Here is a 10,756-nt window from a genome sequence, read left to right as displayed (position 1 = left end):
TTCTTTTTTTTTTGTGTTTTCCCTCCCTCCTTTCTTTTTCTTCAGGGACAGTGAGACACTTGCTTCAAGGAAGGGATAATGAACACGTATATACTCAGTTAGTCACAGGACTCTATTTTTTGTGAGGATCCCAAACCCAAGTTTTGCCAAATGACTTTTCCACCTTGCAATCCTGTTTTTCTCAGGACCAGGCTGAGTTTGGTTTTAACTGATATCCTAAAACTCTGAAATTTGTTGTGTACTGGTAGTGCAGTGCCTGTTGCAATTTGGCCGCAGACATATTCTCAGCAAGGGACCTTACATTGCATTGATTTTACGAAGACTAGAAAATTTGCCTCGGGAGTAAGGGATCTCTCTTCTCCTTGGAGTCAGAGCCGTGCGGTGCCGGCTGTGACCGTCACAGCCCTCCTGGGGCAGCGCCCCGCCGGGACCGAGCTTCTCCCACTGCGGCGGCGGGGCAGAGGATTCCCACTGAGAAAGTGTGTGGTCCGTGACAAAACGAGAAGGCTACCGAGTGAAGCTCAGCAAGCATGTATGTGATTTATAGCGCAGGATAAGTTCTGAAAGGAGTTTAGGAGAAGTGAAAAGCATTATTCATTTCAGAGCATGCTCCTTATTGCCTCGGGGAGTTTGTGTATAGCTTTACCAAAGGCCTAATGAAAGCTTTACTCGGTGACTAATTTTTTTTCACACCTATTTCTCTCTTTATAAATATTTTTCTCCCCATCCCCCTCGCACTCCTTTTCATTTTGTTGAACACAGCAACACCTGCTGGCAGTGGTCCGGGAGTACTGCTGGAAAGACCCACTGATCTAACTCTTCAGACCAGCTGCCATTAAGCACTGCCAAGCCATATTAATGAGCTGCCTCTATTTTTACCCCTTCCTGCCAGAAAGGGCAATTGCTCTTGGGAAAGACTGTAGCTGGGTTTGGTTTTTTTTCCTTTTTTTCTGATTTTTTTTTCCTGTCAGCTTCAGAGTCCAGATAATCATTGTTCAGTTGGGATTTCTAATTTAAATTCTGATGCCACCAGCTGAGACCACATAAAACATTGGAGTGATGCTGAGCCTATCTTACTGGCTCACAGGCATATTTTAGTTCCCTGCTGGATCAGAAATAACTAATGGAATGGGATTGAGAAAGAAAGGTTAGTACTAGAGCAACCTGTCTCTCTATGTCTCTCTTTTTTTTTTTTTTCTTTTCCTAATTGTGGATTTTAGCTTACAAACCATTTTTAAAAATGGCCCAATGTCACTTCATTATACACCCACTGGATATTGTGTGATTTATTGACTACTTTGGAATCCTGAATTGCATACAACAGTATCTGTCAATCTCCATCCCTGCTTTCAAGAACAGACACTAGAAAACACACTGGCACAGATTTCCGTGCAAATCAGCTGGAATTTCACTCTGTAGTACCTTATTTTCCTGTAATAATAAGAAAAGATATGACAGAAACTTACGTTTGGAAGTTTTATGTTTCTACTTTCATGTAAGTGGACCAATTAAGGCTGGTCTTGCTGTTGCTACTAACTCAAATGCTTATGTGCTGTTTAGAGGGGTCAGTGATTTCAATAATAATTAGTGAGCTGGTCAAAAAATAAAGTTCATCTGAGGATAAGAACTCGGCCTAGAGGGTAGGGTAAATAAGAGCTTTCTTGCCTTTCTTTTTGATATTGATGGATGACACTTTTTACAGGGGTCAGGATATGTTCTGTTTTACAAGAACCTTATATAAAGTCAATCTGACAAATAGAAGCAAGTATGTTAATTTTCTTTCTAAACTATACCTATGCCTCTTGACATATCACCCACTGATATTTTTTCTTGCCAGCTCATGGAACAGTGAGCTTTAACAAAGATATTTCATGTCCACGTTATTTTAGCATATGTGTTGCCTACTTACACTTAAAAATAAAAGTCAAGGTATATGAATATGTAAGCTAGGTGATACAGATGATGTTATTAGTGTGATGTAATAAGACACAACTATATGTTATAATCAGAGCTTGTTCAAAACTTTTCCTTTTGGGAAAAAACTATTTACAAAGAGAATTTTCTTGAATTTATAGGGAGAGTATGGACTTAAATTGTCACTGGAGAGAGTAGTCCACAGAACTAAACTTGTTCATGCAGCTTGTTTGACGGGTGACTTTTCAGTATATTACTGCAAAAGTAATGTTTTTTTTTTCTTGAGAAACAGTTCTGCAATGTGTAAAATATCTTGAGTGATGCTGTCTTCAAAGATATTTTGAGATTATGATTAGAGTCACGTCAATTATTTAAACCCCAAAGGGAAGGGCCACCAGGTGACAGATGCCATTTGGCTTCAAGTAGGGTGAAAACAATTATAGGTGAATTAAAGCTATTATTGAAAGTCCACTAAAAATAATTTGCATGCTGTTGGAAACTTTGACTATTGCTCAAAACATACATCAAAATAATTTCTTATGTAATTGTCCTTCAGCCAGTGGAGTTTTATGATATCTTTGCACCAACTTCAGAATAATGGGAAGTGATCTTATTTTTCTGACAAGACCTGAATTCTCTGTTCTGTGTTCCTTTTACTACAGTTAATCAAATCACAGCACACACAACCATTTAACTTACAGACTCCTGTTAGTTTTTAGTATCAACTCTTGCTGTCACTGAAGTTAGTGCTGACTGTGGGAGCAGAAGTCAGTTGAATCAAGCTTTGACTTGGAGGATAAATATAAACCATTGATGGACGAAAGGAGACACGAAAAGTCATATCTTAGCTAAAAGCTTTTCAGATGATTATTCACTGATGTACTTCCCAAAGTAATATTACCTGTGGATTTTAGCAAGATTTATGACTGTGTTTGCAAGAGGAATATTGGATCCTTGGTTTATTTGAATTCGGGTAGCTCTTCTGACTTCAGAGTTTGAGTTACATCAGTAGAAACTCTGATGTAAAGTTTATTTGCTTAATTTAACTTCTACATATTAATGTTTAGGTTTTGGTTTTTCCTTTTCAAAACAGATCCCAGTTTTTGTCTGGTTTGAAAGGTCCAATTCCATCTTGGTTTAGCTCCCTCCATGATGGGGATACATTTTGCGTACTAAGTTTTGATTACTTATAAATCTGCTGATGTGTGGGAGGGAATTGAATAAAGCTCCTAAGTTTTCTCTTTTCATTGAGCTGAACTCAACAAGGGAATACACTGGCAAATCTTCCAAGGTAGTCATCATGTACAGGCTATTGGGAAAAGCTGCAGTGTCACACATCAGCAGATATTCCCATCTGTGAGAGTAACCAGCAGAGAACTGACATAAGCGTCATACTGAGGACACCAACAAGTGAATTTTAAAAAGTGTATATTGCTCTTCTGCATGGTTGCTGCTTTGTCACTGTGATGAAGTAAATACATTATGCAGTGAAAATTTTAAGAAGAAGCCTGACTGCTTACAGCTGTTTACTGAAGAGAGATCTAGATGGGGATGCAGGAAATCTGGATACTATGGCTCTACCATGAATTTCTGAGGACAAGTATCTCATGCTCTCATCTGTAAAGTTGAAGGAATCAGTTTCTTTTCTGAGATCTGTGGGTCAAAAATGACAAACAAGCCCTTGCTGCTGTTTTGTTTCTCACGGTTCTGGTTTTTATGTGGGTTGTTTAAAATAATGTTTGGACTCGTTTCCAAGATGGACACAAGTTAAATCTGAGGGATGGGCTAGGCTTCACTTATTATTTTCAGGGAAACACAAAAAATTACTGACAGCATTTCACATGTGGGGAAGTGAGGGAAGTAAAATGAACAGTCATCATTTATTGACATAATCAAGCTGCTCCCCTTTTCTATGCACATACCCTTGCCCCCAACACTGTTTTAACAAGCACTGGCGATTACCCTGACATTCCATGTTCCAATGTAAAGCTACCTATGTTTTGAGAATTTATCTCAGATTTTTCCTCAAATCTGGGGTTATAGCCCTTGAGATTTAACTTGGTAGCATGAAGTTGAACTTTTGGAATGGGTATGAGATCCTCAAATCTGTAATCAATTTCCATTCTGTTAAATTTTCCAATTTGACTTCACATTTTATGGTTAATATTTTATACTTGCAGTTCAGTGCAGGTGGGACATGTAGACAGCTAAATACCAACTTGCCTGGTGTCTGCTTACAGACTACAAAGTTCACAAGCAACCAGGCTTAAGCCTCTTTATCAATAAAGAGAAAACAGTGCCTGCCAGGCTCACAGGTCTTGGAGAAGTGCTTTTAAAATGAGCTTTATAATACCCAGTAACAGTTGGGGGAACAGAGGGTTGATAGGCAGCAGTGATGGCCAGTAGCCTAGAATATCAGTTCCTCTTCAATAACTTTTGTATGCCAACTATGAACTTATAAACAGTTATTTTCTTTATTCATTGTCTGCTTATTGGTGTCATGCCCTCGTGATGACTCCTCTAAAAGGGGTGACATAAGGTAGCTCAGAATAAAGTTTTTGTGTGCAAACAGGGCTCAACTGTGTGTCTATGCACACATTTTTAATTGCTCCTTTGAAGCTGCTCATTCAGGGACAGTAACCAAGCATCTAGGAAGTATAAAAACAACAAAGAAGTGTTCAGATGTTTCTCATAAAGCAGATTCTTTTTTGAGAGGGTTAGTTCTAGTTCTTTTTTTGCCTCTTAAACTGAATTTATCTCACGTGATCAGAGTCAAATTGACAGCTTTGACCAATAATTTAATCTGCTCGCTTACAGGAGAGAACAGCAGGGACAGCCACAGGACAATTTTCTTCAATCACATTCTTGGGTACACAGAGACTTGCTCATGCCCTTTGTTCAACAAGTTCTGGAGATATTCAGCAGAGCTGCCTGCTGTAGTGTCTTGCTTTGAGTGGGAGCTGAGCTGAAAGAAGTGAATTCTTTCATACAAATCAGGAAATAGCCAATGTAGAAGTAACATTCAGGTAAGTATTCATGAGGAGTATCTGGAGAGGGCGATGTGAGTCTTGGATGTATCATTTAGAGGTCTCCAAACTTCAAAATATAATGTGCAGTGACAGGTCAAAAAGCCATCAAAAAAATGGATGTTATTATGAATAGTATGAGAGCAAGACAGAGGGCACCATGTTGCCTCTATATATATGGTGCACCCACAAAGTGGACATTGCAGTTCTGGTCTCCACATCTCCAGCAGGACATAGGAGAGTTAGAGAAGAGACACTGAAACTATTAAGGTTTTGGAGCATCTGCTTAGCCAAAAAACTGAAAGACAGCTTGGAGAAGGGAAGGCTGAAAGAACATGTACTTGGGGATTAGAAAACCATGAAGGTGGTAGGTAAGGTGAATGCTGAATTGTTATGCACCAAATCCTGCAGTATTAGGGGGAATGCGTTGAAACTAGTAGATTTAAAACAGACACAGAGCTTACACAATGGAGACTGAGCTTCTGGGATTTGTTGCCACAGGAGGCTGTGGGGGCAGACAGTATCAGAAGACTCAAGAAGGTCCATTAAAAACTACCAGAGGGAATAGGCAGGGACATATCCTTTAACAACGTTAATACAACAATTGCAGATGCAGGGGATCTTGAAAGGATAGGCTTGCAGAGAGCAGCCAGGCTCACATTCTCTCTCCAAACAGTATCTATTGTTGCCAGTGTTGGAATGAGAAGAAGGGGTTAGAAGAACCACCAGGGGGACTATTCAGGAAGTGTCCTTATGTGGTAGTGAGGCACTTCTGTCTATGCTGTGGAAAGAACAAGAAAGTTCCTGAAGGTGATTCAGAGCAAAATATAACTGCTCCTGCCCTGAGTCACCTTCAGAAAAGCCCATCTCTTGCCACCCATTTCAAAGGAAATCTACCATAGACAAAAGGAAGTCTTGTGAATAACCATGTTTAATCACAACTGACACAGGTTGGGTTTGAACTGCTGCTCTAGAACAGAGAAAATTGTCATATACAAAAACTTAATCCAGACACCTCACAGTCATTTTAGTGAGTGCTTTTAAGAGCAAAAACACTGTATCAGATTATTGGTTAACTTTGATCACAGGCAATTGGAAACATTTCCTCAGCCAGTGATGTTGAAGTATCACGTCATGGTCTGGTTAAGATGAAAAGTTAAGAAAACATCTTCTGTATACATTAGACTGCTCTCTCAAAGCTGAATCACTGGGAAAGACTGCCTCTGCTGTCTAGTTGCAAAGCTGGTCTGAATTGCCCAGGTATGGCCGGATGTCCTAACATTTTTGGGAAGTCTGCTGCATGTCAGCATCTGGAAACAGAAACAGGCTGTTAGACTGGAATTGCCGGATGACATCTGACTCAGAAAGAGGGGTGAAAATCAGGAGGTGATTCTTTTATGTCAAAGCCACCCCAGTAGATTCATTTGAGCTCTCCAGCTCATAGACATGAAATAACAGCTTAAGGGACAGTTAGGTATTTCAATACCTGATCTCTACATACAATGAGCTATTTGGACATGCAAATATAGACAAATGTCTTTCATCTGTAACTCTGGTAACATAAATTACCAGAGTTACAGATGAAAGACATTTTTAGGCACGTGCTGAAAATCTGGTCATCCTAGAGGAAAAAGTTGGTTGTTTCCAAACATATTCTGAGATTCAGTAATAGACAAGCACACAGTATGAACTGCACAGAATCTAAACTTTTCTTTTAAATATGTTCTAACTAAAAAGTGAAGCTAAGTATAAAGGAAAAAAATTACTGAGCTCTGGAAGCATGCATACTTGGTGTGTGTATATATATATATATATATATATATATAAGCAATCAGCTGATTAATCACTAAGTCCCTTGAAATAGGTATGTCACTTTTTTAACTTTGAATATATGAGTGAGGAGTTTGCTGTTCAGGGTTACCAAAGAAATGTGCAGTCAGGATGCAAATGGGAACGTACGGTGCTTCCTAAACTTTTCTTCCTACTTGATAAAATATGTTGCTACCTTTACATGAAATGTAAAACACCAAGATGCACAAATCCTCAGACAAAAAATGTTTAGAATACAGTTAATTGGTCTGTGGTTGATCATTTCAGTATCTGTACTACTTCTCAGCTCATCTCCTCCATGAGTTTTCAGATACTACCACCGGGACCATTATTCACTGATTCAGTTTAGAAAATTCTGTTTGTTTCCCTCTCAAGAAGTCTTTGTGAAAATGACAAGTACAATATTATTATTGTTTGGACAAGAAAATTATTAGCTTTCAAGCTCTATCTTTTGGTTAATAATGTTCAGAAAAGGCATTTGAATTGTCCAAGCTTGGGGAACATTTTGGTAATGTAATATCCAGCCTCTGCAGCTCCCCCTTGGAACTGTTGTCTTAGTGCCTGTAGGACAGAGAAGTTGAAAGCAACGTCATACACCCCTTATATTATCAGTGCATAATCTGTACAACTCACACCAAAAAAAAGTTATTTTGAGGGAAAGATCTCAATGTATCTGACCTTCTCTCTGATCACCTGTAGTAATATCCTGGGCTGCACAATGTGCTGTTTCTCTGTAGGGGTAAGAATTCAATTTACACTGGAAGTCTTTTCACAGAAGCATTTCAGTTCAGTTGGTAAACATTTCCAGGTGGCCAAGTATAATTTTAGGAAGGGCAAATTTGCAGAGGTTAAACAGCAAACAGGACTGTTATAAGTCTCTCTCAATTTGAAAAAAGAAAATGTAATTAAACACAGCATTCTCCCACAGATGAACAAGAGGCTCGGGATTCTCCACAACATGTCTAAACTTATTTGTGTTGTTGCTGGTAAAATCCATGCTCCAAATATGCATAAGCTGCTTTTGTAAAGATGTTCTTTAATTTGCAATTAAAAAAAAAAGATATCACAATACTAGTAGAGGAGGCAGAAAATGTGGATCATGCAGCTTTGTGTCGGAAAGACCACTGAGATAGTTTTTGACCAGTTTTGAGTCTGAGAGTTTGTGCATTAACAGAGAAAGGGAAGAGCTTGCTGCAGACCAAAAGAAACATCATGCAACCGTAAAATGAAGCAGAAGAGTTAAAATGGTGGCTTCTGTTCAGAAGTTCCACCAGAAGTGTCCTTTGTTTCAAGGGCTCTTTGTGCTGTCAGACACTGTTAGCCCCTTGTTAGTCACTGCTAGAGAAAAAAACCCTCAGCAGCACACAACGAAGTTTGGTCAGTTTGCTCAGCTGCTGTTGATGTCACCCGTTGCCCACTAAGAGTAAGTTACTGTAATAATCCTCCCCTTTTATTAATCATAACTTTATGGAAAGCAAGAACTGAGTGACATCACTGTTGAAGAAGACTGGCTAAATCATGCTCATCTTTAGTCAGCTTTGCTATAACATCTCTTGTGTGTCACATGAAAATAATTACTAGCTCTCACTTTCCATGTCTGACCAATCATCCCCCTTTTCCCCCTTTAAGAGGCTACAAGTTTCTGCCTATTTCAAATATCTACTGCAGATGTAATCTATTCAGAGATGAAAGAGAATATCTTTAACTGGAAATTGGGACATTCCAGGGGATCCATATAAGATGAAGTCACTTGCCATATAAAACATTAGTGGTATTTATTATAGTAAAACATCCTCATCCATAGTATAATATATTGAAGTGTTTTAGACAGAGGCTATTTCACACTCTTTGGGTGATTACAGTATTGGTAAGTTCCAATATACATTTTCTGCACGTTTTTGGATAACATAAAATATTTGTCTGCTTATACATCTCTCTGTATAAAAAAGAGAAATAAACTAAATTTTGAGGACATTTTTGTAATTGTTTATTTTTTGAAGGGTAGGTAATTCGTTATTTGCTAAGAGGTCAATGTTTGCTGACTTATTGCTTAAGACCAAGGAAGAGACAGACAGATTCTACCCTTTACTTTTGCCTCCATATTTCAGTCATTTTCAAGCCAAAAATACCTTCAAGAGAAATGGAGTTGAGAAGAGTAATTTAGACAGTAAGCAAGAGTTATTTCATTAGGGCAAGTGATTCTTTCCCACGAGACAAGGAAATACATCAGGACTTAGTTTGACTCCTAGTTAGAAGTATTTTTACTATGTGATGCCTTCTCTTATTGTAGAGACTTAGAAAACATCATACAACACTCTCTTTGTAAGGTTAATCTTTTGGTCTTCATACGTTTTTCGCCAATGAACAGTCCCCTAGGTTAAATTATTCTTGTTTTTTTCCCAAAACTGTTATGATTTTGTGCTCCTGCCTGAACCCCCTTCCAAAAAAAAAATCTCCAAACCCCAAAAAAAAAACAACCTCCCCCCACAACAAACTAATAAGCAAACAAACAAAAAAGGATAGTTTGATAAACAGAAAAAGCACCAGTTTGCTAGTTCGTTGCAATACAATACAAAGAGCTTTGCTCATTTTGTTAATATGACCTCTTAATTTTTTCTCCTGCGGCAAAATGCCACATACGGTGAGTATGACAGGTATTCTGTGTTGAAAGGTGCATTGCATTGGTCTCCGTGGTGCTGAGACACCTGTAATGCACTTTAGCAGAATATACAAAGTTTGGTCAGCAATTAAGACCGGTCGCTTATACAGATCATTGCCAATTGGGCACTCTGCCTAAGTAACCTATAATATTACTAATGCTGCTATGACACTAAACTTTCACTGACTTTAGCAGCCATCAGTAGTGATTTAAAATTATATTCAATGTAGTATATTCAGATTTTAATACTGAGGGACTGGAAGGTTTGGTGAAATTAAAATGATTTGTACTGTTCTAAGCGGTTCCCAATGTGCAATAAATTCTTACCTTCTCTACCTGTTTTAAACTTAGGAAAGATTGTTTGGCATAACTGAATCTTTAGGAATCAGAGAGAGTGTATCAAAACTAAGTGTTTTTTTTTAGTAATCTGAATTTTCTTTTATTTTATAAATATTAAAAAAAAGCACTTGAGTGCTAACAGAGCATTGAAGTCAGATCCTTTAAAATGTTTGAAAAAAATCATCTGACCCAGACTTTGTTAACATGAGTACATTATGGCATAAAACATATGTAGTTATTGCTAAACTTGAAGGTAATACATTATAAAGCATGTATGCAATGTGCCATTTTCTTTTTACAGAAAAAATACAGAGCAGAGCAGAACAGAAATAATTAAAATGCATGTTTACTCTTTTTCTTTCATTATTGCTGGCATAAAAATTCCAAATAGAATTTGCCCTGATGTATTCCTGGTGTTCCTTTTATACCTGATTTATAAGCTAATTGGGACAAGTATTTATTTCTGCAATTAGCACCTCTTGATCATGGAATTTCATTAATACTTTTTGCTTCCCTTACCAATTATTTGCACTCCCCTGCATCGAATTTATATTAATTGAAATAGTATGTTGTTCAATATTTCCGCAGAATCTCAAGTTTTAGTAGGTACTAAGGGCTTTAGGAAAAATGGAAAATCATGTGCTAATGAACACCCATAAAATAAGATTATTTGGAGATTACATATTGCTATAGATAAGGGCCATTTAACCTCATGTCAACTGAACATACTTAATCTTCCAGTCCACTTAGCTTAGCCGTAAGTTGCTATAATGTTTAAAATATCCATCTTTCTCAAAGATATTTGATTTATGTTTAATGTCATTATGTTTTTCATTCATACCATTTTGCCTGATTCACTCTAGTCTGTCTTGAAATGATGCTGTGTGATTCTGTGATATATGCTATAACCCTCAAAAAGCAATTGACCATGTTGGAATGGTGTTACTGGAGGAATGAAGAGAACTTCCACTGCTTCTGCTTGTAACAT

At 37.8% G+C, this 10,756-nt stretch overlaps 1 long non-coding RNA gene across 12 annotated transcripts in view; it reads left to right on the top strand.

Annotated features, from left to right (window-relative positions):
* The window catches only part of LOC135300542 (uncharacterized), a 197,586-nt gene that overhangs the window by 124,086 nt on the left and 62,744 nt on the right, over nucleotides 1-10,756 (top strand). For 2 of the 12 annotated variants that reach the window (XR_010362358.1, XR_010362373.1), the window contains one exon: nucleotides 4,732-8,687. The exons of the other annotated variants lie outside the window; for them this stretch is intronic. This is a non-coding gene — a long non-coding RNA (uncharacterized LOC135300542). Of the gene's footprint in view, nucleotides 1-4,731; nucleotides 8,688-10,756 lie in introns of those variants that run through there. 12 annotated transcript variants of the gene reach the window in all.

The sequence above is a fragment of the Passer domesticus genome, chromosome 1 (assembly GCF_036417665.1).
Source record: "Passer domesticus isolate bPasDom1 chromosome 1, bPasDom1.hap1, whole genome shotgun sequence".
NCBI lineage: Eukaryota > Metazoa > Chordata > Aves > Passeriformes > Passeridae > Passer > Passer domesticus.
The sequence above is the reverse complement of the archived record's forward strand: the minus strand, read 5'-3'. Positions and strand labels throughout refer to the sequence as shown.